The sequence below is a fragment of the Platalea leucorodia genome (assembly GCF_965183815.1).
Source record: "Platalea leucorodia genome assembly, chromosome: Z".
Taxonomy (NCBI): domain Eukaryota; kingdom Metazoa; phylum Chordata; class Aves; order Pelecaniformes; family Threskiornithidae; genus Platalea; species Platalea leucorodia.
Window position 1 is genome coordinate 82,448,781 of NC_138858.1, and position 26,270 is coordinate 82,475,050.

The following is a 26,270-nucleotide window of genomic DNA, read 5'->3' on the forward strand; positions in this document are numbered from 1 at the left end:
AACTTAATCTCCCATCAGTATGTTTGCTTGCCTGAGAGGAAAAGTTAAGACTGATCTAGCCCCCACATTATCAATGCCTGTAATGCATTTATTACTAATCTTGGCTGTGTAGCTTTTCCCTTTTCCATTCACACAGGCAGTATGTGGCAGCAGATTTTCAATTTTTGGATAGGTTGATGCAGCCATCCAAAATGTTTATTTAAAAATTTAATTTAAAATGTTCAAAAGTCTAAGTGTCTTGACTGCATTTCATTTTTAATGAAATATTAATGAAAGGAGTTCAATTTCCTATTGTACTAAATGTCATTTAAAATTTGAAACAAGTCTGTAAATTAACAAAGCTGTTCATCATTCATCACAAGTCCAATGGATCAAGAACCTATTTTAATAATATTAACTGCTTTCATCCATTTTGTTTCTCACATTTTATTTAAAAGTTCATGTCAAGTATTTCTTCACCCTTCTCACAAACCTAACTAGCATTGAGGAATTGTAATTAGCAAAGTGAGAAAGTTATGAATTCTTCTGCAAAGTATTAAATTATCTTGTTCTTGGGACAATGCTGTCACATAATTTACAATCAACTAAAGGTGACTATGGTAACTACAATTTTCCATTACAGTGCTACAGTAACTACAGTGCTACTACAACACTACAGTAACTGCAATACACTACTGCTACGGCAATATACTGAACTGCTTGCTGAAGAGTGAGCACCATAATGTGAGGACAAGATTCTGAAGTGAACAGCCAGACCTGACCACTCTTTAATGTAACAACTCAGCCTGAGTGCAGTCAAGTTTTCTTCTGCTTGAGGATCCAAAGTTGTGTGTTTCAACAATGGAAGTAAGAAAACAGAGATATTGTCAAGATATTGTGTCACTGGATATATTTTATTTTCTCCAAGAAAAACTCAACAGTGCATCTTGGTTTTTTTTTTTTTTTTATGAAATGGATTAGAAGTAACTTACACATGAACACTTTAATGGAAAGAAAATTGACTAATATTCAATTTTGTTAAAGCAAAAGTCTCAAATTTTTAAATCCATCTGAAGCTGTATGCTTCTCCACACATGTTTACACATGCACACTACAATATATCCTTTAACACAAAACCACTGTGGCTAAACCAATGTAAACAACACCACAAGAGAAAATGGTAGTGTGCCATATGGGTCAAGAGATGGACCACGGAAAATCATAGGAGAATTCCCAAAGTAGAGACTGAAATGATAAGTGGGACTTCAAACCCAACAGAAATGCATGGATTTGTACTGGTATTCAGAGTTGTAAGTCTGTCAGCTGTAGTTCTCACGGATCAGATCAACGTGTTTAAATTCAAATGGAATTTTGAGTTGAGCAGAGACTTAAGAAACCAGTAAGTGTGGGAACTTGCACCACTGTTGAATGATTTGCTTGGGCCGGTGCAGAGGAGATGCTATAGAGTTGGAGCAGTAAGATTTAATAATTTGTTAGTTTTACTTCAAAACTGCTGTTAGAAAGTGAATACAGTTTTCATTAATTTTCTGCAGTTAATAATAGAATATTTTTCCATAATAACCTAATCATCTAAAAGATAATACAGATGATAATTTTCCGTAAGCTTTCAAAAGAATTCTCCTTCCTTTTCTTTTTGTCATCCTCATTTTTCTTTTCTCTTCTAGACAGTGTAAGTATTGAAAACAGTACCTTGTTTTCAACACAGTAAAATAAACTAACATCTTTAGCCTAATGCTATTCACAAAATGAATGTCTTTGTATGACAGATTCCTCACCTCAAAATCAATGCTGGAAAAAAATTTATTACCTCTGCTAGGTATATTTTTGGCTTCACATAAACCCAAGTAACTTTCTTTTAAATTTTTAGTCTTTCATCTTTTATTTTCTGTATCTCCATACTCATGCAATCAGCTAAATATATGTTTTACTTATTTTAATGTTTTCTGTTTTCTGATATATGTTTTACTTGTTCTGAATTCTTACAATTTTTCTGTTCAGTGGTAAGTGAAGCTTGTGAGCATAACCAGCTATCAGTAGCCAATAATTAGAATAATCCAAAGTTCATGGTGTTTATCAATTACATGATTTTTAAACCGATTAGACATCATGTCACAAAATCAAGGTTGAATGGCTCCTTTGCACACAATATTCACATAGCTCCAAATGCCCTAGAATTTCAGAAATAAATATTTCAATTTATAATCTCTCCTGAAGAAAAAACAAATCAGTGTAGACTTGGTGATGCTAAACTAAACATATTCATAAAGCCAATATAAATAAGTTTTAAATGTATTTTGTGAGAATAAAAGTCCTCCTGTAGTCTTCTGTAGTAGAAGTATAAAGATATATATGTGAAGAAATACATTTGCACTTCTCATCACCATATTTTCCGAACACCAATATCTCAGTATTTACCGTATAAAACATTGCGATACAGAAATTCAATAGATTTTGGCTGAAAAAAACTAAATTGTTTTTTCTTATTGGTTTCATTTATTTATACATTGCTAAGTAGTAAAATTTCCTACACAAAATTAAGACGGATACACTAAAAAAAAGTTTATTATTGTCTTTAAAAATGAAAGACCGCTAAAGAAAATATGTGACTACAATACATTTAATGGGATGGGTGTGTGTTTCAGGATCTCAGTTTCAAAAATGGCTCAAACTGAACCCCAAATCTTTTATATTTTATTTTCACCACAACTTATTATCATGGGCACATCTGATAGTATTCTGGTATTAGTCTTTCTAATACAAGACTTAGTTTTAAGCAATTTGCATTTTGTATTTGAAAGGCAAATAAATCCAGTTTACACAACAGAAATTTGTATAAAATTTATATCTGATACCTACATGCGTTCACAATGAATTTAGCCAAGAATACATATATTTGAAGTAAATTGGCCTAGCTACTTGAAAATAGTAGAAAGCCTCTTTTGCATGCAAAGTTAGTAATGTTAATTTATTGTAGCTCTGTAATTCCTGATTGGTCTGTTTGCCAACTAAAAATGAATTGGAATCCATGAATTAAAATTGGAAGGCACAAATATTTTATTTCTACTGGAATAATTTATAATTTGTTATGGACCAACCCTTCTAATAATCTTGGGAGTATGTTCTGTAAAGTGACTAAATGATCATAGAATCATAGAATGTCCTGAGTTGGAAGGGACCCACAAGGATCATCGAGTCCAACTCCAGTACCTGCATAGGACAAACCCAAAATTTACACCATATGTCTGAGGGTGTGGTCCAAATGCTTCTTGAATATCGTCAGGCTTGGCACCGTGACCACCTCCCTAGGGAGTTCATTCCAATGCTCCATCACCTTTTGGGTGAAGAACCTTTTCCTAATGTCCAACCTAAACCTCCCCTGGCATATCTTCCTGCCGTTCCCTCGGGTCCTATCATTGGTCGTCAGGGAGATGAGATCAGTACCTGCCCCTCCTCCTTCTCTCCTGAGGAAGCTGTAGACTGCAATGAGGTCTCCCCTCAGTCTCCTCTTCTCCAGGCTGAACAGACCAAGAGACTTCAGCCGCTCCTCATACGGCTTCCCCTCTAAACCCTTCACCATGTTTGTGGCTCTCCTCTGGACACTCTCTAGTAGTTTCATATCCTTTTTCTACTGTGGCGCCCAAAACTGCCCACAGTACTCACGATGAGGCCACACCAGTGCAGAGTACAGCGGGACAATTGCCTGCCTCAACTGGCTAGCAAGACAGTGCTTGATGCACCCCAGGACACGGTTGGCCCTCCTGGCTGCCAGGGCACACTGTTGGCTCATGTTCAACTTGCCGTTGACCAGAACCTCCAGATCCCTCTCTGCGGGGCTGCTCTCCAGCCTCTTGTTCCCCAGTCTGTATGTACATCCAGGGTTGCCATGTCCCAAGTGCAAAATCTGGCACTTGCCCTTGTTAACCTTCATACAGTTGCTGATTGCTCAGCTCTCTCATTTGTCCAGATCTCTCTGCAGGGCCTCTCTTCCCTTGAGAGTATCAATGGCCCCTCCCAATTCTGTGTCATTGGCAAACTTTGATAACAAACCTTCAAGTCTTGCATCCAAGTCATTTATGAAGATATTGAAGAGCACTGACCCCAAGATGGATCCCTGCAGAACCTGACCCTGCTAGCGACAGGTCACCAGCTCAATGTGACCTTGTTTACTATAACCCTTTGAGCCTGACCCATGAGCCAATTGCTCACCCATTGCATTATGTGTTTATCCAGCTGTATGCTGGACATTTTGTCCAGGAGGATACTGTGAGAGACAGTATCGAAGGCTTTACTGAGGTCCAAAAAGATTACATTGACTGGCTTCCCTTGGTCAGCTAGGTGGGTAACCTTGTCATAGAAGGAAATCAAGTTTGTCAAGCAGGACTTTCCCCTCGCGAACCTGTGCTGGCTGGGACCGATGACTGCAGTGTCTTTCAGGTGTTTTTCAATAACTCCCAGAATAATCTTTTCCATAATTTTGCCGGGCACAGAGGTGAGACTGACAGGCCTGTAGTTACCAGGGTCATCCTTGTTGCCCTTCTTGAAGATTGGAACATTTGTCAGCTTCCAGTCAACTGGGACCTCCCCAGATTCCCAAGAGCATTGAAAAATCAACAGAGGTCTCGCTATGACAGCAGCCAGCTCTTTAAGTACCCTGGGATGAATCCCATCAGGCCCCATTGACTTAGCGGGATCCAGCTGGAGCAGCAAATCCTGCACAAGTTCAGGGTTGGTTGGGAGTTTGTCATTCTCGCAGACATTCTGATAATGATAGATATATGTTCGCATGCATTTAAAACCTCTGAGATCATGTTATCTCACTAACCTATAGCCAAGTGATCAAAAAGTGAACATCTGGTGCAAAAACTTATACAAAATAATGTTCATGTCAAATTAAAATGGACCTTTGTGTAAATATATGTGTTTAAGGGGACTGAAGATGAGTTCATGGCCACATAGCATGATATCCACTAACAGTTGAACTATTGTGATTCATTCTTCCTAAAGATTTAGTCCGTTACTTGCAACTAAGAAAATCAACTTCCTTTTTCCCTTTTTCACAAGAAAAATCAAAAAACTGTTTTTCTTCACAGTGGCCAGAAGAAGATGCTAGTGAAAATTCCCATTGAAGATGCACTTGGAAAATAATTGCAACTCAATATAATTTTCCACATGTACTGTCTTAGACAAGATAACCTGAAGAATACTCAGGAGTATTTTGATTTTAATTGCCAAAAAACCCCACTGAACTGTTTTTAGAATCAGAAATATTTTGGTATGGAATTGCTCTTTATATCATCTGTGCTGTTATCCATAGGCTAGGATCTCTTCATACAAAGTCATGGCACGCTGTTTGATTAAATAATATGTAAATATTGAGTACATTAATGATAAATTATTAAATTAATACATTTATTTATTAAACATATAAATTGTAAATAATACATTATATTAAATCAGCAGTGGAATCTGGAGTGGTTCTTAAAGATTTTCAGACAGGTTTCAGGTGATACAAAGCAACTAACTAACTCTCCAAAACTGACATAAAAGTGCCAGTTTGTACCAGTTGAACAGTTGTGTATTTAGAATTTGAAGTACCACAGACTAACTTGAAATATTAATTTCATTGTAGAGATGGTTGGTATTATATCACATCACATAAGCAAAATGGAGATTTTCTTTTTTATCTGAAAAAAGAAAGACACCAATAAATCATGGAAAATCACATTGTGAATCTTAAGTTCCTTAGCAATTTCTTTTTTCATATTTCCAAACACAGATATTGTTTATGTTAGGAAGTTGTCTAAAAATATGCTTTTCCTTCTTGAATCGGGTTAAAGAAAATCTGGGAGAAATTCAAATGTTTCATATCCGTTAGACCACGTCTGGACATTATGAGCATTGCACAACAGATATTTATTTACTAGCTTTCTTAAAAGCATTTATCAAAATGGTTAGAGGAAAATAATTCACACTGGATCCAACAGTCCAAGAGAGTCACACTCAACATCCCCAGGTCCAACCAGCAGCAAAGCCGAAAATGTATCCTGGGTATAGAGAATGCACAGAGCACATTTATACACCACACATGCATATATACATGGCTGGCCACACAGGTCACAGACAGACACTCATGGTAATGGGTTTCACAACTGGACACTGGGGCTGATGGTCCTGCTGGGACAGCCCTGGCAGGGGGCTTAACAGGTTGTTCAGTTTTCAGGAATCTTTAATTGCGTTCCTCTCTCCCACTGTGCTCATTCTGCAGATGGACCTTTGACGGACTGATAGACCTTGTGATGGGTCTGGGAGTAGTCAGGGTATTATTTGGGCTTCTCCTCCTGCCATCGTTTCTCTGAGCTCCTTTGGGAGTAAGCAGATGAGCTTTATCACATAACCTAACAAGAATCTTGGAAGTATACAAAATCTGTCAAGACATTCCAGATATATAGGCAATTGCTTTTGTAGTCAAAGAAAATTGGAAGGCAGTGTTGGCTATGGAGAAAGAATGCATTCTGCCTGTAGGAATCACTGTTAAAAAAATCATATTGGACACTTTTTTTGAGTGGCTACACACTGAAACTGTAATCAGAATACACTGCAGTAACCTAATCTAATAAATATGATAATTTGAAAACTATATGACAAATTACAAATAGGAATGCTTATGTCTCCGCTAGCACACAAGGCAATCAGCAGACTCTCCCATCAGATGGCAGGAACACTTCAAATATTGCAGGTTGTAACTATGACCAGAACCAGGGCAAAAAGTTAGTAGCTTAACTGGCCATTTTGGGCATCATATATTCCTCCAGAACTATTTCTCCTTCCTCACCATTATGTTCATACTGCAGCCGCAAGATAGCAACATCTCACTGAATTGTACAATCTTCATATGATTATGTAAATCCTCAGAAATTGAGTCAGGGCCTGCAGAAAAAGAAAGCAAAAACCCCTGTAACACAACTTTCTCTAATCTGTTTTGCCAACTTCACTGTCTCACAGAACTCCTGGGAGACATGCTTTGACATGCTTTGAAGGTGGGAAGAACTCCATTATAGGAGATGGAGGAGGGAGGAGATGTTGTAACAACCATGTCTTTTCCAGGCCTCTTAATAGCTGTCTAAATAAATGCAAAACATAAATGATTTATAATTAACATTTAATTATTATTTATAGTTGTATTCAATGCAAAAGAATCGAAGACAATTAGAAAGGATTAAACTCTGCAGAAAGGAAAAGAAGAAAAAAGAGCTGTTAAATACAGCCCTTAGATCAGGAGCTGCATATGGGCCAAGCAGAAGAGAGGGCTGTTATGCCAGACTGAAAGATTCAGAGGGTCCCTGAAGACCCAACTACTAGGAAGCAAGTGAAAGAAACTGAGAAAGTGGCAATAGAAGAGAAGTGCTTAGGAGGAAATAAGGAACAGGGATTATTTATTTATTTCTCTGTCTTAAAATTCTGCCTGCTGAATGAATTGCACCAGCTAATTAAAACAAAAACAATGACAGACACCACCACCTCCCAAACCAACAAAAAATCCGCAAACAATTGCTATGGAATGAGAACAAATCTGGCCCACATCCATAATCAGCAATTAAAGCATGTCAATCCATGACATATGCCATGAAAACTAAAATGACCCTAGGAATGAATAAATAATTTTCTATTGAAGTTACGCGTGTCTCACTGTGGTATTGTAGCCTCAGATTTTCTGGTTACTACAGAGGATCCTACTGTTCACAGATAACTTGTGGCTAAATGGCATAACTCACACCTTGTGCAGACGGCTCAGCAGAATGCAACTGAGGAGAATTGCCTGCAGCTAAAATCAATCCTATGATGAACTGACAGTCAGGGAAGAGATATTATAGTAGTTTGGGGGCTATTTAGTTTAGGTTTTGTCAATAACTGAGCAGTCATACATCAGATGAACTGATTCAGAACCAGAAGGATGTCTAACATCTCCACAAACAGCACTGCTGTAGTCAGTAGCCTGTCAGGAAACAGACACACATCAAATACATTTGCATCCTGAGAAATGAGATACCACCTTAACAATGTTTTCTGTAAGTATAAAAGAAATTTTAATAACGTTGGCTCCCAAATACATGCTGACATTTAGATTCCCAGTACACAGCCAGAGCATTAATTGTTAATTTTGTAGTCAGTAAGATGTAACTTGATATGGAAACAAGAACTTAGAGCCGCTCAGACTTCCAGTGTCTTCTCTGGTTTTTATTACAATTATTTTGAATAATTGTTTTTGTATATCTCAGTGCTATTACACATCTGACCAGATCCCAGCTGAATCAATATTAAGCTTTAATGACTGAGAAATCAGAGCTTCACCAGCCTATCAATGAAAGCTCATCAAATGTATGTGAACATGTTGCCCAGTGGCAACATGTAAATTGGAACTAGTAAATAGGCCAGAAGATGTGGAAAAGTCTCCTGCTGACATAAAATGACATCTGTTAGCTAGGTAAGAGCAGAAGCAATGCAATCAGAGAGCTGCCAGCATGACACTTACATTCAGCTCAATCTAGCATGATATGATGATCAGTTATATCGCTCAGAGTTGGTTTTTGAAGCTTTGTTCTACCCTAAAGATGCAGCTCCATAAAAACGTCACAGTAGGTGTTCACATTTATTGTCTCTAAATGACTGCAGGTCAAAATTGCACATTTTACAGAATTTGTCCTCATTTGTGCCCATAGCTATCCATTTTCATATATCAAACCTTAGGATCTGAAAGTCAAGCTGAGGTATTTTTTTCTTCCTTTTCTTTTTAATAAAAGGTGCCTACTGCTTTGAGGTAAAAGAGCTATGGAACTGGTTATCAAGAAGATTTCAGTTCTGGTTACTGCTTTTATGATATGAGTGTTTGCCACAGCTATATAATTGCTGGACAATAAGTGAGAGAGTACAAATGGCTTGAGAAAGAGCATAATCTGTGATTTGATAAAAAAAAAAAAAAGAAACAAAAGAACCCCTTTACTCACACAGCCTTTAGTACTTCTATGTCCATGTCTCTAAAAGAAACTGACTTCAAAATTAAATACTTCAGGTTAAAAAAAACCCACACAAACAGCAAAACAAACCCCAAAGCATATGCTGGTCTGCTCTGAAATGAGAGTGTTGAACACTTGGTGTGTGTTGTATGTGTTCAACATCCTCTTTTAGTTGTAATGAAAATAGTTCAAGACGTATCTTTGGCCACGTCTTTCTTGTCACTTCTTGTGGTGTTCTTCATTTTGTTGTTTTTCTAATGTTTAGACTAGGCATTTGGATTGCAAGAGGTTGGAGAGCTATTGCACAAGCAGCTAAAACTACATGAAGAGAGGAAATTATTACTTTTGGAAGAGGACAGTGATGAGGACAGGTTAAGATACACAAATGCACACAGAAGGGGATGTGTGAACATACTCCTGTACATCTGCTACTGACATTCACTTACTCCTTTCTGAGGGCTGTGGTGAACATGTAACTGATATTTATTAAAATTTCTTGTATTGTAGTATTGTATTCAAGTATTGTAGAACAGGTTGGCATATCACACCTCTTCTTTTCTAATTTAAGATTAGGAACTCCGTAATGTTTTGTGGGCAACAGCTCATTTTGTGTGTTTTCAGGACCACAGTGGGGCTGCAATATCTCAGAAGACTTGATCCTGGCATCTGCAGAGGCTCCATGGTCTTTATAACACTTACTGAGCCCTCCTAAGGCATGAGTGGAAATGCAGTAGAAGCAGGGAATTATTTCCTGCGGAAGCAAAGCCAGCTGCTCCTTTCCCCCCATGCCCAGCAGGAGTCTGGCTCCACAGAAATTCAGAACCATACTCCTGCATTTCCCTCTCTGCTTCCAGTCTTATTAAAAATGCTACATGCCAGAATATTCATAAAACCTTTCAGAAGAATCTAAAATCCTAAGCAGTTGCCCAGTGAAGAGCTTTTAAGTGCATTACCAGCTTTGCAGAAACTTCAGGGTCAGAAGCTGAGATTTTTCATTAGGGAATTGATAGTGGTGCTTTTGTCTGCTTCCTTTTTATACATTGTTGGCAGCATATAGGTCTGGCCTAAAAATGGATGTCAAGACCTTCCTCCCAAATATCCCTTCATACATAAGTGGAAACATTTGCATTTTTGTATTTAAGAAAATTTCCATTTTTTCTCTTTTTCCATGTATTTTCTGATAAAATACATTTTGAAGTCCAATCCTTTTATTCTAGCCAGACAAATCTCTTATTCTAATCCCACTAGGACATTTGGAAAATTGTTTATAAGGCTAATGAGTTCAACAAAGGTACATAAAAGTATATTTGTCCTTCAGTGTCTTCAAATTGCTGATAACTCACTAATTTAACTACCAGCCTTTCTGCAGAATCTCTGGGACTAGTTGTTAGGTATCAGATCTATTCTTGTATCAAAAGTAAAAACGAGCTACTGAGAGTAACAAACAGAAATATACAAGCCCAAGATACTGTGTTTACTAAGTCTTTTAGCAGGTAAAAATTGGTTATAAAGCTAAGACAATTCAAACCTTAATGTAATGGAATAGCCACTAGTAAAAATTGTCATACCTTTGCAGAGACAAGAATATGCTTTTGAAGAGCAATTCAACAAAACTACGAAGTGTATTAAATACTTTTACACAAGCACCAACTACAGAAACACCAGATTCTAACCATTTCAGCACAGACGTGCTTCTCTATGTTTTTTCAACTTGTGATTTTAATGTGCAAAGGAGGATGGGTGACTGCCTACATACTGGAGGGATGAAGGAAATTTTGTATTTAGTGAAAATAAATAGTTTTGTGACAGATTTTGTTCTGAATCTTCCGTTTTGATCTGCTTAGAGATTTCAAATTTGAAACTGCTGTGGATTTACTCTGAATTCACCCTTTGATGCTTGTTCTTGTTCTGTATTGCTGCATTATATTTCAAATTATGAAATTTTGATTTTTTTTATTGTCATGTCTGTTTACTGATTCAATATTTCTAAAAGCAAAGCTGTACAGCAGTCTTAAAAAGCAAAGAAACCAGTATTTCACCCTATTTTACTGTTCTATTGAATACAAATCAAGTTGTTGTAACTACGGAGAGGAAACAGACTTCAAGTATTAGGTATGAGAATCTAAGATATTTGACCTGATTTCATGATGTAGAGGGTCCTGTGAAGACACGGCATTAAAAATTATTATTAGCATATTTTTATTTACTTCTGATATGTGAAATTAATAACATTCACACTAAAAAATAAAACAAAATATTTAATATGTTTCCAGAATTGCTATAATCTGTCCACAATACCCTTTTAAAAAGAAATTTCACTATTAGAGGTGCAGATATATTACTGTGTTACCTAACAACCCACTGGCCTTGTTTGTTTTTTTTCTTCTCCCAAATGAACACAGTACAAGTGATTTTGTGTGAAATCAAAGTTTACTGTATACAGTTTCTTTTTTCTGTGTAATTCCAAATCATAATGGTTCAAACAGTGTGTGCATATGATTAGCTGTGTCTGATATCACTTAAGGATTTCACCCACCAACTAATCATGAGAATTTTTTTTTTCCTTGAGTCTGCTAGAACAAAGCCTACTGAAACTGTCAGCAGATTGTAGGAAAACTAGAAAAATAAATATCTCTGAATATTTTCTTTGACAAGGTTTAAAAATTGCAGTATATTTGCACTTGCAGCACAGTTCCCATTTCCTATCAATTTTTTACCATAAAGTTAAACTGCTATTGATCTTTATCCCCAGGTTATCAAAACTGAAATACAATAAAGAATTTTCTTCTTACTGACATTTGTTAACAATCATATTTACCTAATGAAGAGTTCAGTGGGAACACCTATCCCATGTATTCCTTACTATGTAAACCACTTTTGTTGAGGAAAACAGTTTACTGGGAATCTTCTTCAGTAATAAAAAAAAAAAAAGTGACACTTTTTGAAAGCGTTGTCAGCTTTGCAGGATAAGTAAAATAATTGTGATCTAATTTTAATCAGTGCTGAGCACCCTTGGTCCCCTCTGAATTCATGGGGAACTGTCAGTTCTTGTGATCAGTAAGTATCTGTCACGCAGGGTTTATACACTTGTTAGTTTGGTGATAGTTATGTAGTGTGGCATTCTTACTAGTTTCACCATCCTCTGCATCTTCTAGTACTTTTTCATCAACTACACAACTGCAATATTTTTTTTCCAATTCAGAGACCATCTCCTGATAAGAAAATTATTTAGAAGACAATAAAATGGGTAATATTTTAAACTGCTACAGTAAATAGTCTAGGGAGTGCTGGTGAGCCAGAGCCAAAGAATCCATTGAACTAAACACAATCATTTATCTTAGCTGGATTACATATGTACCTCACAGTAAAAAAAGAAACCTTTTTCTTTGTTTGGTTTGTTATGAATAGCCCCATGTAAGTAATTTGCAGTCCCTTATACTCTGCCGTTTTAAAGCAAATTCAACTTCAGGTAAATCTTGGTTGTTGGTAGTGTAAATCTGACTTATACAGCATGGTTTTCTTGCAGGAAAGGGATGTTTAGTTGGTTCAGAACGGGAGTCTACCTTTTTCCCTGGATATTGTCAGCTCAGTACCATGATGTCAGCCAGTGGTGCTTGAAATAGCCTAATATATCCAATTGGATATTACAAACATGAGAGAAAATATTTTGGAAAGAGAAAGTGTGAGTTTTCAGTGATAGCAGAACAGCAGCCTCAGGAGAAATTCAGTTAAACATCCAGTCACTTGTACATGTGTGCAAACATTTTATATTAGACTATCATCATTATACATAAAATTAATTACTAGCAAGACATACTTGTTAATAGGCCTGTGTTTTTTTATGACATACCAAAAACTGGAATAATTGAAGTAACTAGTCTACACAAGGATGTGCATATCTATGCACTATGACTGTAGAACTTGGCCTTTATGCATCTTAGAAATATGAGCAGATTTGTAAAATTAATAAAAACTTATACGATATGTGCCATTTAAGATTGTTAGATGAAAGCATAAGAATGTTGCTGAAAAAATATTTTTGTATATACTGTAGGAGTAGATCTTCATAAAGAATGGAGAAACAGTTACTTTACCCAGCTGTCTGTCACAAATGTTAGAGAGAATTTATTATAAAATATGAAAAAATAACAGTCACTAAGAGGTGCCACTATCAGATTTTTAATAAATATCTGCCTTCACAAATAGTTAATTTCACCTTTTCTCAGCTTTCTGAAAGAATTAAATGACTATTATGAAATGAATCAGGTAAAGGATGATAGTAAGACTTCTGCATTATATACTCTTAATTTAAAGCTAGCATACTGATAATAAGTAATTTCTGTTCTTAGTACTTTGTATAGCAAAATAAAGTTGACCGAGGAAAGGGAAAACTGAAATTATGTCATCAACCAAAATGAGCACAAAACCACAGAATTATCATTTTACATGAGCAACTGCTTTTACATGCAAAATTATATACAACAAATATGAATTTATGTACAAAATGTGATAATATTTTCACACATTAAATATAAACATACTCTTTAATAGCTTATTAAATATAATGCAAATAATTAATGATGTAATTTATTTTTCAATTGCCAATATTTTAATACACCAGAAAGGTGTATTCAGTTTTGTACATTGCTTTCCAATCATGCAGTTCAATCTCTTTGATATCTTTGTTGATATAAAAGATCCCTTAAAAATATGAAAAGAATTGTTCACCATTTAACAGAGCATAAAGATTTAATCATACTCCTGTTAACTGCAGAAAAGTACTTAAAAGTTCAGGAACCTCTTGGATTTGGTATTGAGGAAATTAGTTTTCAACTTCACCTATTGTTGGGATAACAATCAGGGACAGAGTCTCACAGAGAATGAAGTATTCAAATAATTTCTAGAATTCAAAGATCAAACTCATGATATGATAGTTCAATTTCCTGTTCTTTGCCATGGTTATATTGTGTAGTATTGCTCATATATATTACAGAGTGAACCTGACTTTCAGCTGGTCATGTGCTGTGCTAGGGAAGAAGTGGAAAATGTGAATTTTTGTCCCTTTATCTATTCTCTTCTTGAGGGCTTCCATTCTGTTATTTTTTATGAGACCTAGGAGGCTGCAGGTGAGTGTTCTGGGGCTGGAAATGTGGTGTGCTTTGTCTGTCTTAAGTGGTAGCAATGTACTACTATAGTAGGTGAATATTGTATTCCCAGTGCACCATCTATCAGCCCAAACTTTGACCTGTAAAGAGCTGGTTAACTCCCAATTTCTTCAAGATCAGCTGTGTGGAAAGGCAGCTTCTCTGTCAAAATTGATTTTGACTAAATGTACAGATTGTTTTGACTTTTGAAAGGGAGACGATCCGCAACCTTTCTGAATAACCCTGTTAAGACTATTTGACTAGTTTTGCGTTACTAGTTTTACATTTCTTGGGAGTCAGTTATCCAGAAATGTATATCTTAAAATCTTTCTCTGCTGTCAACAGTTGTTGAATTTATTGTTTCAAGAAATCAAATAATTTGATTCCTCAGAAGTGAAAACTAAGAGAAATAAGGGTTTCTCAGGAACACATAGCCATGATTTGGAAGGAGACTGTTGTAGAAGAATACAGAAGAATATCCTTCCATTTTCTGAGTGTTCATCTTTCTGTTTTCATACACTGTAGATGCAGAGTAGATGTTCGTCTTTGAAAGTTTACCCAGAGGCACTGAGAAAGTTAAACAGACTTCCTCTTTATAAAAACAATGACAACAACATAAACATAGTGAAAACACTAAATCTGATGGAACTTGATGACCAAAACCCTACTTGTAAGTGCAAGCATTTTCTTGGAATACCTCCCCTCACACACACAAGCATGCATGTTCATACTGTTCCCTGGAAATAATGTCATTTGAGCACACTCATAAAGCATTTATGGGAATTGCAAACTGCTGCTCAAGGCAAGATTTGCAAAGTTCATACTGCAAACAGCAAGAGCAAGCAGACTACAAACCAAAGACTCAATTTACCCAACAGCCTTTTTGTTAGATCTCTCTTCTTTGATGAAAAGTTGGCATCTGAGACATGACTAAGCTCTTCAACTCATTCGGAGAGTTCTCTCTAAGACGTTAACTATGAAAAAACCCAAACCTCAACAACCCAATTTCATCTCCTTCACTTCATTCACACAGAGAACATTATTTGTCTGAGTACCCTTTAATTTTCTTATATTGGCTATATGCAAGCAACAAAATAAAATATATTGTAGATATAAATTCTGTTCATTTGACTGACAATGTTAGTTTAATCTTATAATGGGACTAACTCATTCTTCACTTAAAGGACTACGCTTTGAAATTCAGTCATGATATATATTTCTAATAAACCTTCAATATGATATGATGTTTTTTCACACAGAATTAACTAATGGTTTTATTATAGATTAAATATGTGTGATCATAAATTTGCCTTTTTAACGTGTGCTTTTTTTGATTTTTTTCCTCTTTTGACAGTTGTTTTTTGTACTTTATTCAGACCAAGTGAACGAATGCACAAAAGTATGTATGTGCATGAATGTGTGAAACATTATTTCAAAACCAAAATAGACACTGAATGCAGACATGTGCAAAACATACAAGGCAGATTAAGCATACTTCTCCTATTAATACATTCCAAGGGAGTGTCACGACAGTAGTCTACAACAATGGGCACTGCAATAGGATCCTGCCTTGACAGAGAAAGTCAATGTATGCTTAGCTTTACATGTTGAGTTGTCTGTTTATCATATTGCAGTTCATTACTGAAGACAACGTGGATACTCAGGCTTCAGCACCTTTTTCAATGGGATTTTCATGAAGCAGATGGGATGCATGCTATACTCATGTGTGATCATATTGTATTGTGTGCATGTACAAATTTTTAGTCATCTTCTCAAGACTGTATGTGTTTGTGACCTCTTTGGACAGAAATGGTGACATCAGTGAAGTCTAAAAATATTTTCAAAAAAATGAATGAACAGAAAAAGTTACAAAAAGAGCCAAAAAACCAGAAAAAATAATTAAAGTTTGAATGAATCTTCCCCTTCCACCCGCTGACAATAAAAAAGGATGCTATCCATAGGCAGATGGTGATATAAACACACGTTTACTCACGCCGGTTAGCCACTGTAAGTATATGAACATCTTAACTGATGCAGAATATAAACTCCAACAAATTTATTGTAATGCTTAATTTTTCATAACTAGGAGAAGACGAGCATGGCAAAGAAGTTGCTTGAAATGGATGCTGAATTTTATTTATACATTTTTATCCATGACTTACAGGTATTTACTTTCCATATTCATTGCACTTTTTTCTATTTTTTGCATTTTACTCTAAGGTTTTTTTGTTTTGGAGTCCATACCCTTTTCATCTCTGTATGTTTTGCATCAGCATCAGCTAATATACTGGTAGTGCTGCAGAAACATTGCACTAGCTGTTCCCTGAAAAAATCACAAGAGTTGTAGATGTTTGAATAAAAAAGTAAAAGTTAGCAGTTATTTCTCAAGAACCAGATTTTAATACATTCTCTCATATTGCAGAGCCAAAGAATAGTTCACTAGTGAGCATGTAAAGTATCACAATTTAGCTAAGAGACTCTGAACTGCATGTTCAAATGGATTTATCTTGGCCTCTAATTCTGGGACATATCCAAGCAATATGGATTTTACTGTGGTTTAGTCATAAGCCGTGAGAAAATGGAAATGATTTAGCTACTTGCAGCTTCTTTCTGCTGTCCTAGTTACTCCCTCACATAGTGTAAGAGTTGTACTTGATATTCTTTCTCTTTTGTTGTTGTTGATTACTTTTGTAATCTCTTTAATGAAAAAACCCTGAGATTCACCGTAACTCAACAAATGTGTATTTCTTTTTCTTACTTGTATATTCTTCTGTATTTGCATATGCCAAAGTCAACTGCACAGCGGACAGAGTTGTGCAAACAAAGGCCCACAGGAATGACCTAAAATGGTCATTAAAATGTTTATTTAGTTATTTCTGCTTTAATTCCAGTGACTGGCATTTTGAAGCAGCGTTTGGGGCGAGAGACTGATGAATAAGGAAAAGAACAATCTTAAACTGAGGAAAGCAAACTGAAGTAAAGGAACCAATGCCAATGTCAGTAGTCCTATGCAATGACAAATAACTAATTATGAGTAAGTAAGTTAATAAGATGATTCCAGCAGGTGAGCTCCAGCTCTAGGGAAGGAAAAAAATTTCCTAAAGATCCTTTCAATTTAACTTACAGGCTAATCTATGACCTGCTTCAAATCTTGTGATTATGACTCTGAGCATGGAAGAAAGCCAGGATTTTTTTCTTATCTTACCAAAAATTTCAGTGACTCATGGACAAGTTCCTACCACATAGGCACAATGCAGTAACTCAAATTAGAAATATCTTTGTCGCAGTCAAAGTTTTTCCACAGTGAACTGCAGATTAATTTAATAAAAAAAAAAAAAAAAAAAAAAGAAAAATAAATATTTTGTTTATCTTGTAAACAAACCTTCTTTTAGTAGAGTACGGTCATATTCCTTAGAGATAAATCACTAAATAAGACTCTAAACTATGCTACCAAATGATGCTACCTGAGAACACTGGTCCAATGACTACAGAGATATTTAAGGTTTTATGTATAAGGTGCTAATATTCAACACAGTGACAGCAATTCAGAAGAGTTTTCATACTGACTGAATCTGAATACCTAACTACATATTTGGGAAAAGTATGCAAATATTTCTCAACTATTGTGCTCAGAGGGCCTGTAATTGACTTTTTTCATCTCTCATTTTTACATCAGCATGTGCTAACAAATTAAAAGCAAACATTTGCTTTCCAAATGCCACATTATTTGGCTAAATGCATTTAGAAGTTCTTCTTTTGTTAGTACTAACTGAAAAAGTATGGGTGAAGAAATGATACATTTCAGTAAGGGGTATCTAACACCTTGGAATTCAGTGAGACTGTAGCTCTGAAATAGTTTAGGTAAGAGATTTAGGGAAAGTGCTTGTGCATCTGTACTATAGCAATAAATCTCTAGAGTTGAGAACAATATAATAAAAAAAGTTTTGGAGTGGTATAAGTGGTACTTCAAATTCTCTGGCACTCTCCTGGCTTTACTATGAAGCTTGACTGAAAGAAGCACAAATCAGTAGATCAAAAATATTCCCATCATAATTTTGGGTTCATGATACCTAACTCAAATTTATGAATTATTTCATATATTGCAAAATAAAGAAATGAAATTCTAGAGAATCAAAACAATGGGGTATTAACAGTTCCATGTTTTCTTGCTATTATAAAACTATTTTATTTATAAAGTATAGAATGATTCCTCCTCCCATATTTTTGTCCCACCCATCTATGGTAGTCTTGTTTTCTTTCATATAAGAGACATAATTGTGTGCTAGTACACCTGCACAAGGTCACTTTTGCTTTTGGGATGGTGTAATTGCATATTTTTATTACTATGCTAAAATGATCATTTCTAAAGGGTTTAGTGCTAAAATGATCATTTCTAAAGGGTTTAGTTCTCTGTAAAAAAAAAAGAAAATGCTTTAAAAATCCAAGTTCAAACAAAATGTAATGTTTTGCACTTTTAATACAAGTGGGCATTATTCTTAATTGACTTGAAAGAAAAAATCCCTTGCAAAATAAAAGGTCAACCTCTTAGCAGTCAGATTTTTAAAATATTTTTAGAGGAAGGTGTTATTTTTTGTCTTAATTAAATTCCTTTAAAAATTATTACTCCTCAAAGACTACCCTTTAACTTTTTAATTCCAATTTAAACAATTTAAAGATAAGCATAAAATGTTGTGAAGAAAGATTACATTTCTTTTATATAGTTTAATATCCAAATTTACAAAAGTAGTTAAGTGTGCTTCTTTAGTTATTAACATTTTGAAGTATATTTAAAGAAGTATACCTCATATAAACTTTGAATTTAAGCAATGTCACTGAGAGTTTTTCAGTCACAGAGCAGATTTATTCTGTGGCTCTGACGTCAGCTTTTGCTTCTACCTTGGGAAAGGCACTATGTGCTTCTAGCATGTGATGGTGTCCTGATGGGAAAAAAAAAAAAAAAAGAATAGTCACTCTGTTGGTCAACACGCAGTCTGTATATCACAATGACTGATTCAAAAGTAACATCTATTACGGTAGTAGTTTATCCTCACATTATCCTCTACTGTGGTGGAAAGCCACTATATAAAATATTATTTTTCACTCTTACAATGCAGAGCTGACTCGAAGAGTTGGAAATGACCACCTTTAAGGCAGCCAGATTTCAAGCTGACAGTGAATGTTTTGGCTGGGTAGGTATATAACCACCTTAGTGGCCCATGTGAATGTGCAATACTGGGGCGGCAGTCTAACTAGGCTAACCTTGTTATCTGAAGATAGTGTGTCAATCAACAATATTGACTTTTCTGCTGTGAAAACTTTCTCATAGAAAGTTTTTTTGAGGTACTTTCTGATAAAATATGTGTCGTAGTCCTGACACTGTCATTGACAGTAATACTGTGTTCTCATCATAACGGTATGATAAATGTATTATGATCATATTGCAAAAGAACAGCGTGTATATGGCTTCATCAATCGCATTTTATTAGTATTGAGGGTTTGTGATGACAGCAAGACTGAAAGTACTTTGAAAATAAACTGAATTATCTTTTCAGATTTTGAAAATGAATTGATTTAACTAAATGAATCACACCTAAGTGAATTTGCAAGGCAAAGGAGTTTTACTAAGAGCCATAAAACCAAAACACTCCGAACTACAGAATCATTACATTCTAGGCCCTAATACACTCAGAATCACAGAATGGTTAAGAATTGACATGTTCTCTGGAGGTCATTTTGTCTAACCATCCTGCTCAAGTAGGGTCACCTGGAGCAGGCCAGGTCCTGCCCAGGATTGTGTCCCAGCAGTTTCTGAATAACTCCAAGGATGGAGGCTCCACAACCTCTCTGGGAAACCTGTGTCAGTGCTCAGAACACTGATGTTCTTTGTCATCAGTGATGTAAAATAAACTCCTGTTCTCTGAGTATAACTGTGTTTTAACAAAATTCTGCTGGAAAAGTAATTTGAAGAATGAAATAATCTAAACAGAATATTTCTGTCCTCTGTTTTCTTGTTCCTATAGATGCTATTCCACATCTACTGAATCAATGAGAGTTTTCCTGCTTACTGTTAACTTCAGGAAAGATCAGGTTCTATCTCATTTGCACTCTCAAAAATGTACCTCTGATCTAGAAATCAATATATTGTCTTTCAATATACTATATACCATTTTTCAATGTTTTGATTGACTGTAAGCAGAGGAATAGCAGAATGAAAATGGAAACAGATCCAAAATCAGCATTTTTATCCTAATAAGTATCCAAAAACCTTGGTGAAAGAGAGAGAGAATTGCAGTTTTAAGGATTTCTTGTTTATTTTGCTTTTGATACTTCCATTCTTTTCTCTTTTGGTCTATATATCTCCGTGGGTATCAATTTGTATCATGGAACTAAAACAAACAAGAAAAGAAAGTTCAATTAAAAAAAAAATTAATGTCAGTAGCCATTCTCCAAAGGGATGTTGGCAGTCAATTGTTCCCCATTTCAATCATTTACAAGGTATAATAATAAAAAGAATTTCAGTAAATTTTTGTCAGAATCCCCTCCAATCTCAGACAGGATGTTGTGGACAATTAAAATCGAACTGGAGGTGAAAACTGTGTCCAGTGGGCCTGAGATCAATCTCCCAAACCAAAGCTGAAGTAACCAAAACCTACCAGGTTTACTATTTCACTGACAGGTCTCACTGAAGGAAAGATTTAATTTCAAAGTCTTCTTTACGAAGATGAAAAAAGCAACACTAATGAATCCTTTTTAACAGTCTTCACTTCCCTTAAGTCACTTTTTTTTTTAATATACTGTGTGACTAAGTGCTTTTTTCTAGAATTCTACCACATAGTATATGAGAACAACAAAGTGGATTCAATAAAATTCAACATTAGAGTTAGGCATCATTAATATGGTGATCATAATTTAACACATACTCTTGAAAAGGAGAAGATGATACAGATTATAGATTCCATAAACCAAATTCATTAATATCATTACATTTACACAGTATATGCCATTCTAAGGGATTTTTTGTGTTGCAAATTTTTAGGAGCACCAATTAAAACTAAATTATAAGGCCTTAATATTCAGAAACTGAAGCTGACATCATGACATTTATCAAACAGTAATCTCATTGAACACAACATAAAAGAGAGGAGGATAATAGTTTTATAACCATAATCAGCGTAAATTCCTTAATATGTCCATGTGTCCATCTGGCTGTGTCGTGGTTTAACCCCCTCCAGCAACTCAGCACCATACAGCCACTTGCTCACTCCTGCACAATGGGATGGGGGAGAGAATCGGAAGAGTAAAAGTGAGAAAACTCATGGGTTGAGATAAAGACAGTTTAATAGAGAAAGCAAAAGCTGTGCACACAAGCAAAGCAAAGCAAGGAATTCATTCACTACTTCCCATCAGCAGGCAGACGTTCAGCCATCCCCAGGAAAGCAGGGCTCCATCATGTGTAACAGTTACTTGGGAAGACAAACGCCATCACTTTGAACATCCCCCCCCTTCCTTCTTCTTCCCCCAGCTTTATATACTGAGCATGACGTCATATGTTATGGGATATCCCTTTGGCCAGTCTGGGTCAGCTGTCCTGGCTGTGCTCCCTCCCAGCTTCTTATGCACCTGGCAGAGCACGAGAAGCTGAAAAGTCCTTGACTAGTGTAAACTCTGCTCAGCAAGAACCAAAACATCAGTGTGTTACCAATATTATTCTCATCCTAAATCCAAACCAGAGCACTCTACCAGCTACTAAGAAGAAAATTAACTCTATCCCAGCTGAAACCAGGACAGGCTGGAAAATAAATAAGACAGAATTTGTAGCATTGCATTGAAATGACTGCTGGACAAGGTAATAAATGAAAATTGTATGACAAAGGATGAGTAATAAAAGAGATGGGTAATATTCTTAGTAAATAATTTTCTTTATTTTTTTCGTCTCTTTACTAAGTCAGCTAATGTAATGTCGGTTTGAAGCATTATCAGACTACAGATACTAACTTCAGTCCCAAGGTATTTATATTCCTTTCCTGCATGCTCTTTTTAGAAACGTGTGTCACATAATACCTAAACTCCAATAAACACTTTTGATTTTCACCTCTGATGGATTTATTTATGCATGGCTTTACTTATGCTCATATGCCAACATACTGTTGGCTTCACCTGCCTTATGGGATGGCATCCATTAATACAATTATGATTAAAGATGTACAATTTGGAATAACTTTCCCACTAAAAGAAAAAAAACCACATTTCTAGCACCCACAGAAAACCATGGAAACTTAAAGCACCTTAAAATCAGCAGAAATTTTGCCATAAAGAACAAAAAATTTTATTAAATTAAAACTTCTGCCAAATAGAACCTTTAAAATTAAGGAAGAAACAAAATAATATGAAAATCTCTAAAAAGAAATTCTTTCTCTCCAAACGATTAAAAATCAAAAGCAGTCCACTTTTTTTATAATCTTTATGTGTGAAACACTTTCAAAGAGACTTGATTTCTCCCTGAAATTAATAAACTGAAAAGTTGTTGCATCAGTCTTTCTGGAAATGTGAATGATGCAGTGCATATTCTGGGGTATTATGTCCTAGTCATTAAAAATATTACCAACATGAAATAAAATTCACATAAAAATTGCAAAGATGTGGTTTTCACAAGTTTTTGTCAATTGTCTTTAGAACTTATTTTGGTTTTGTATTTTAAATATGAAAGGTATCATTAAGGTATTCATTTTGTTTTCCTTTAAAATTAAAAGTCCTCAATGCTTCAGCTTTGATATAGAAGAATTATAGCTCTAATTCTCTCTTTCAACTGTAATAAACTGTAAAACAAATTATTTGGTATATCATTCATTCATGATATCACAGATTTGCAGTACAGTTGTAAATGAAGATCACTTTAGCTGTAACATACAGTAACTCCTGAAATTCCTTTTGCAATAAAAGCTAACTAGTTATGGATGTAAATTGTGGTTTTCATTGAAGGAAATGAGATGTAGCAGCATTTTTGTGAGTTTTACTCCCATATTATCTTTTCAGTCAGGATTATTCCTTTTTAGCACAAACCCTAATGCCTAAATTACCTTGAACAATGAAAATCAGTGCCGAAATTTTTCAACTTTTATATATATTTCTGTCTACCTATTAACAGTTCTACTCCTGCTGATCATCAGGAACTTTCTCTCCATTGCCTTTCAGGTGGGAACAAATAATAACAGACCAACCCTTAATAAATTGCTACCTCTTTTACTAGTCCAAATGCCATGTATTTTCTTAGTTGAGGAGGTTTTTTATTTTTATTATTATTATTATTATTATTTACCTTTTTCTTCCAACTGAGGTTAAAATCTCACAAACTATTAAAAAATAATATATTTTATAATTCATTTAATTAAAAGTGGCAATTTGTGAAGACAATTTCTACCAGTACTATCCTCATTAACACTTCCTTTCATTGAAATTTGAAATATGACCAGAAGCCAAAAGATAGGCAACCACTTTGGAAAACAGCATATGTTGGTTTACCATTGAGAGGAGGATACTGAAAAGGAAAAGGAATTTTCTGTACAAGTTTCTGCTATCTATCTAGCTTAAAGGAGCACTTATTTTAGAAGAAAAAAGGTTAAGCACACAGTCAGCTAATTACTATGCTGTACTCCACACAACTGTGGGCAGAAATATCTCCATGATCTTTCCCTGTCTCTGCCAAGAGAAAGATCTCTAGATCTGAGATTGTCTTCCTTTAATATGCTCCAAACTCCTAAACTCCTGTTGTCCAGATAATTTTTTTTTTGCCTACACTTTTGTCTTCTCTTCAACACAATACTAATACTAATAAAAATGCTAATAAAAATACTAATACTAATGAAAAATAATTTCAGATAAAAGATACTTATTCATACTGTATAATGAAAATATAAAATTATGTGGGACTACAAGAAAATCCTTTCTAAAATTGAGAAAAGCCAGCAATATTTTTTCTCATTTCTAGGAAGTTTTATTAATATTTAAAATAACTGTAAACTGTTTTTTAAAACAAAATATTTGTGAGGATATTTTATTTCAGTATTTCAATTTGTCTGAGAAAACTAAAGCACATAATTGGATAAGTCTAAAGTGTATTCTTTTTGCTTGAGTAGTAAGCTGAAAATTCAGTCATTTCCATAGCTCTGTCTCAATGGCATGTGTTTATTTTCTTTTAATTTAATTTTTATTGTTCAAGGTACAGTATTTCACATGCCTAACGGAATGATTTAAATTACCATGGTCCTCATTCAGTCACCACTTCTACATGGCTGAAGCTCTTTCAATGAAACTTTGGGGTTAAAATACGGATTTCCTTATTTTACCGATAACTTACACTGTAGTGGTTTCCTTTAGCCAAAAGGGCCAGTGACATCCTGGCTTGTATCAGGAATAGTGTGGCCAGCAGGACCAGGGGGGTGATAGTGCCCCTGTACTCAGCACTGGTGAGGCTGCACCTCAAATACGGTGTTCAGTTTTGGGCCCTACAATACAAGAAGGGGTGAAACACTGGAACGGGTTGCCCAGAGAGGTGGTAGATGCCCCATCCTTGGAAACATTCAAGGACAGGCTGGATGGGGCTCTGAGCAACCTGATCTAGTTGTAGACGTCCCTGCCCATTGCAGGGAGAATGGACTAGATGACCTTTAAAGGTCCCTTCCATCCCAAAGCATTCTATGATTCTATGATTGAAGAAGGACATTGAGGTGCTGGAGTGTGTTCAGAGAAGGGCAACGAAGCTGGTGAAGGGTCTAGAGGACAAGTCTTATGAGAAGCAGCTGAGGGAGCTGGGGTTGTTTAGTCTGGAGAAGAGGAGGCTGAGGGGAGACCTTATTGCTCTCTACAACTACCTGAAAGGAGGTTGTAGTGAGGTGGGGGTCAGTCTTTTCTCCCAAGTAACAAGTGACAGGACAAGAGGAAATGGGCTCAAGTTGTGCAAGGGTAGGTGTGGGTTAGATATTAGGAAAAATTTCTTCACGGAGAGAGTTGTTAGGCATTGGAACAGACTGCCCAGGGAAGTGGTACAATCACAGTCCCTGGAAGCATTCAAAAAATGTGTGGATGTGGTGCTTAGGGACATGGTTTAGAGGTGGATCAGGCAGTTAGGTTAACCAGTTGGCCTTGATGACCCCGAGGTCCTTTCCAACCTTAACGATTCTATGAAACTCTCTTTAAAGCTCTATACATCTTTCCTAACAAAAGAAACGATCCAGGAATGTTATGGAAGTACAAGAGCAGGTCTATTGAAAATATTTTTTTAGCTGCTTCAGCCTGGAACATGTAATGGTACTCTTATACATACATGGCATAAAAGCAGTTCTATATAGTAGGACAAAATCTTGTTCAAGGTTACTGGAGAATAATCATGTCTTTACTAGACCAAAACTGCTTTTTGCATTACCATAAGACTGTCATTAGAAATTTGTATGTGTATTTAACATATATTTTTTCTTCAGTTCAATTACCATACTGAAAATAATGATTTAAAAAGAGAGAAAAAATCCCACAAAAACACAAGAGAAATCTATATCTAGTCAGTCATTAGTGCCAAGAGGAAGAATAATTGGGAAAAAAAATCATTAAAGACATAGAATACTTTGAGACATTTTAAAGTACGTAAAAAGACAGTGTGAACAGTATTTAATGCAAGAAACAGACTGTGCAACTTTAGTGTCTGAAGCTGTTATTTAGTGTATAGACAACTGAAGGTGGAGAAGTTTTTACCAAAAACGTCTCCTTTCTACGAGTGTCAAATGAGAACCTTCTCTGTCTCGAGCTCTGCCTTCCAGATGCTTTCTGCCTGAGGGCAGGGTCGTACTGTATTTTTGTGTCTTGTATACTATTCCTTGAAATATAATAATGAGCAATAGTAAGAAAAACCAAACAAGCTAAGATCGCAAAATGAATTATCAGATATATCTTTTGTGGCACAGGGCTATCTGCTCTTTGAATATATTCCATAATTATCTACAACCTTGAAGCAGATATTGTCCCCTCATGGAGCAGAAGAGAGGATAAGAGCTTGAATGAAGGAATTGTTGCCTTTCTTCATATACTGAATATTGCAACAGAATTTTTTGTGGTAAAGGCTTTCCAC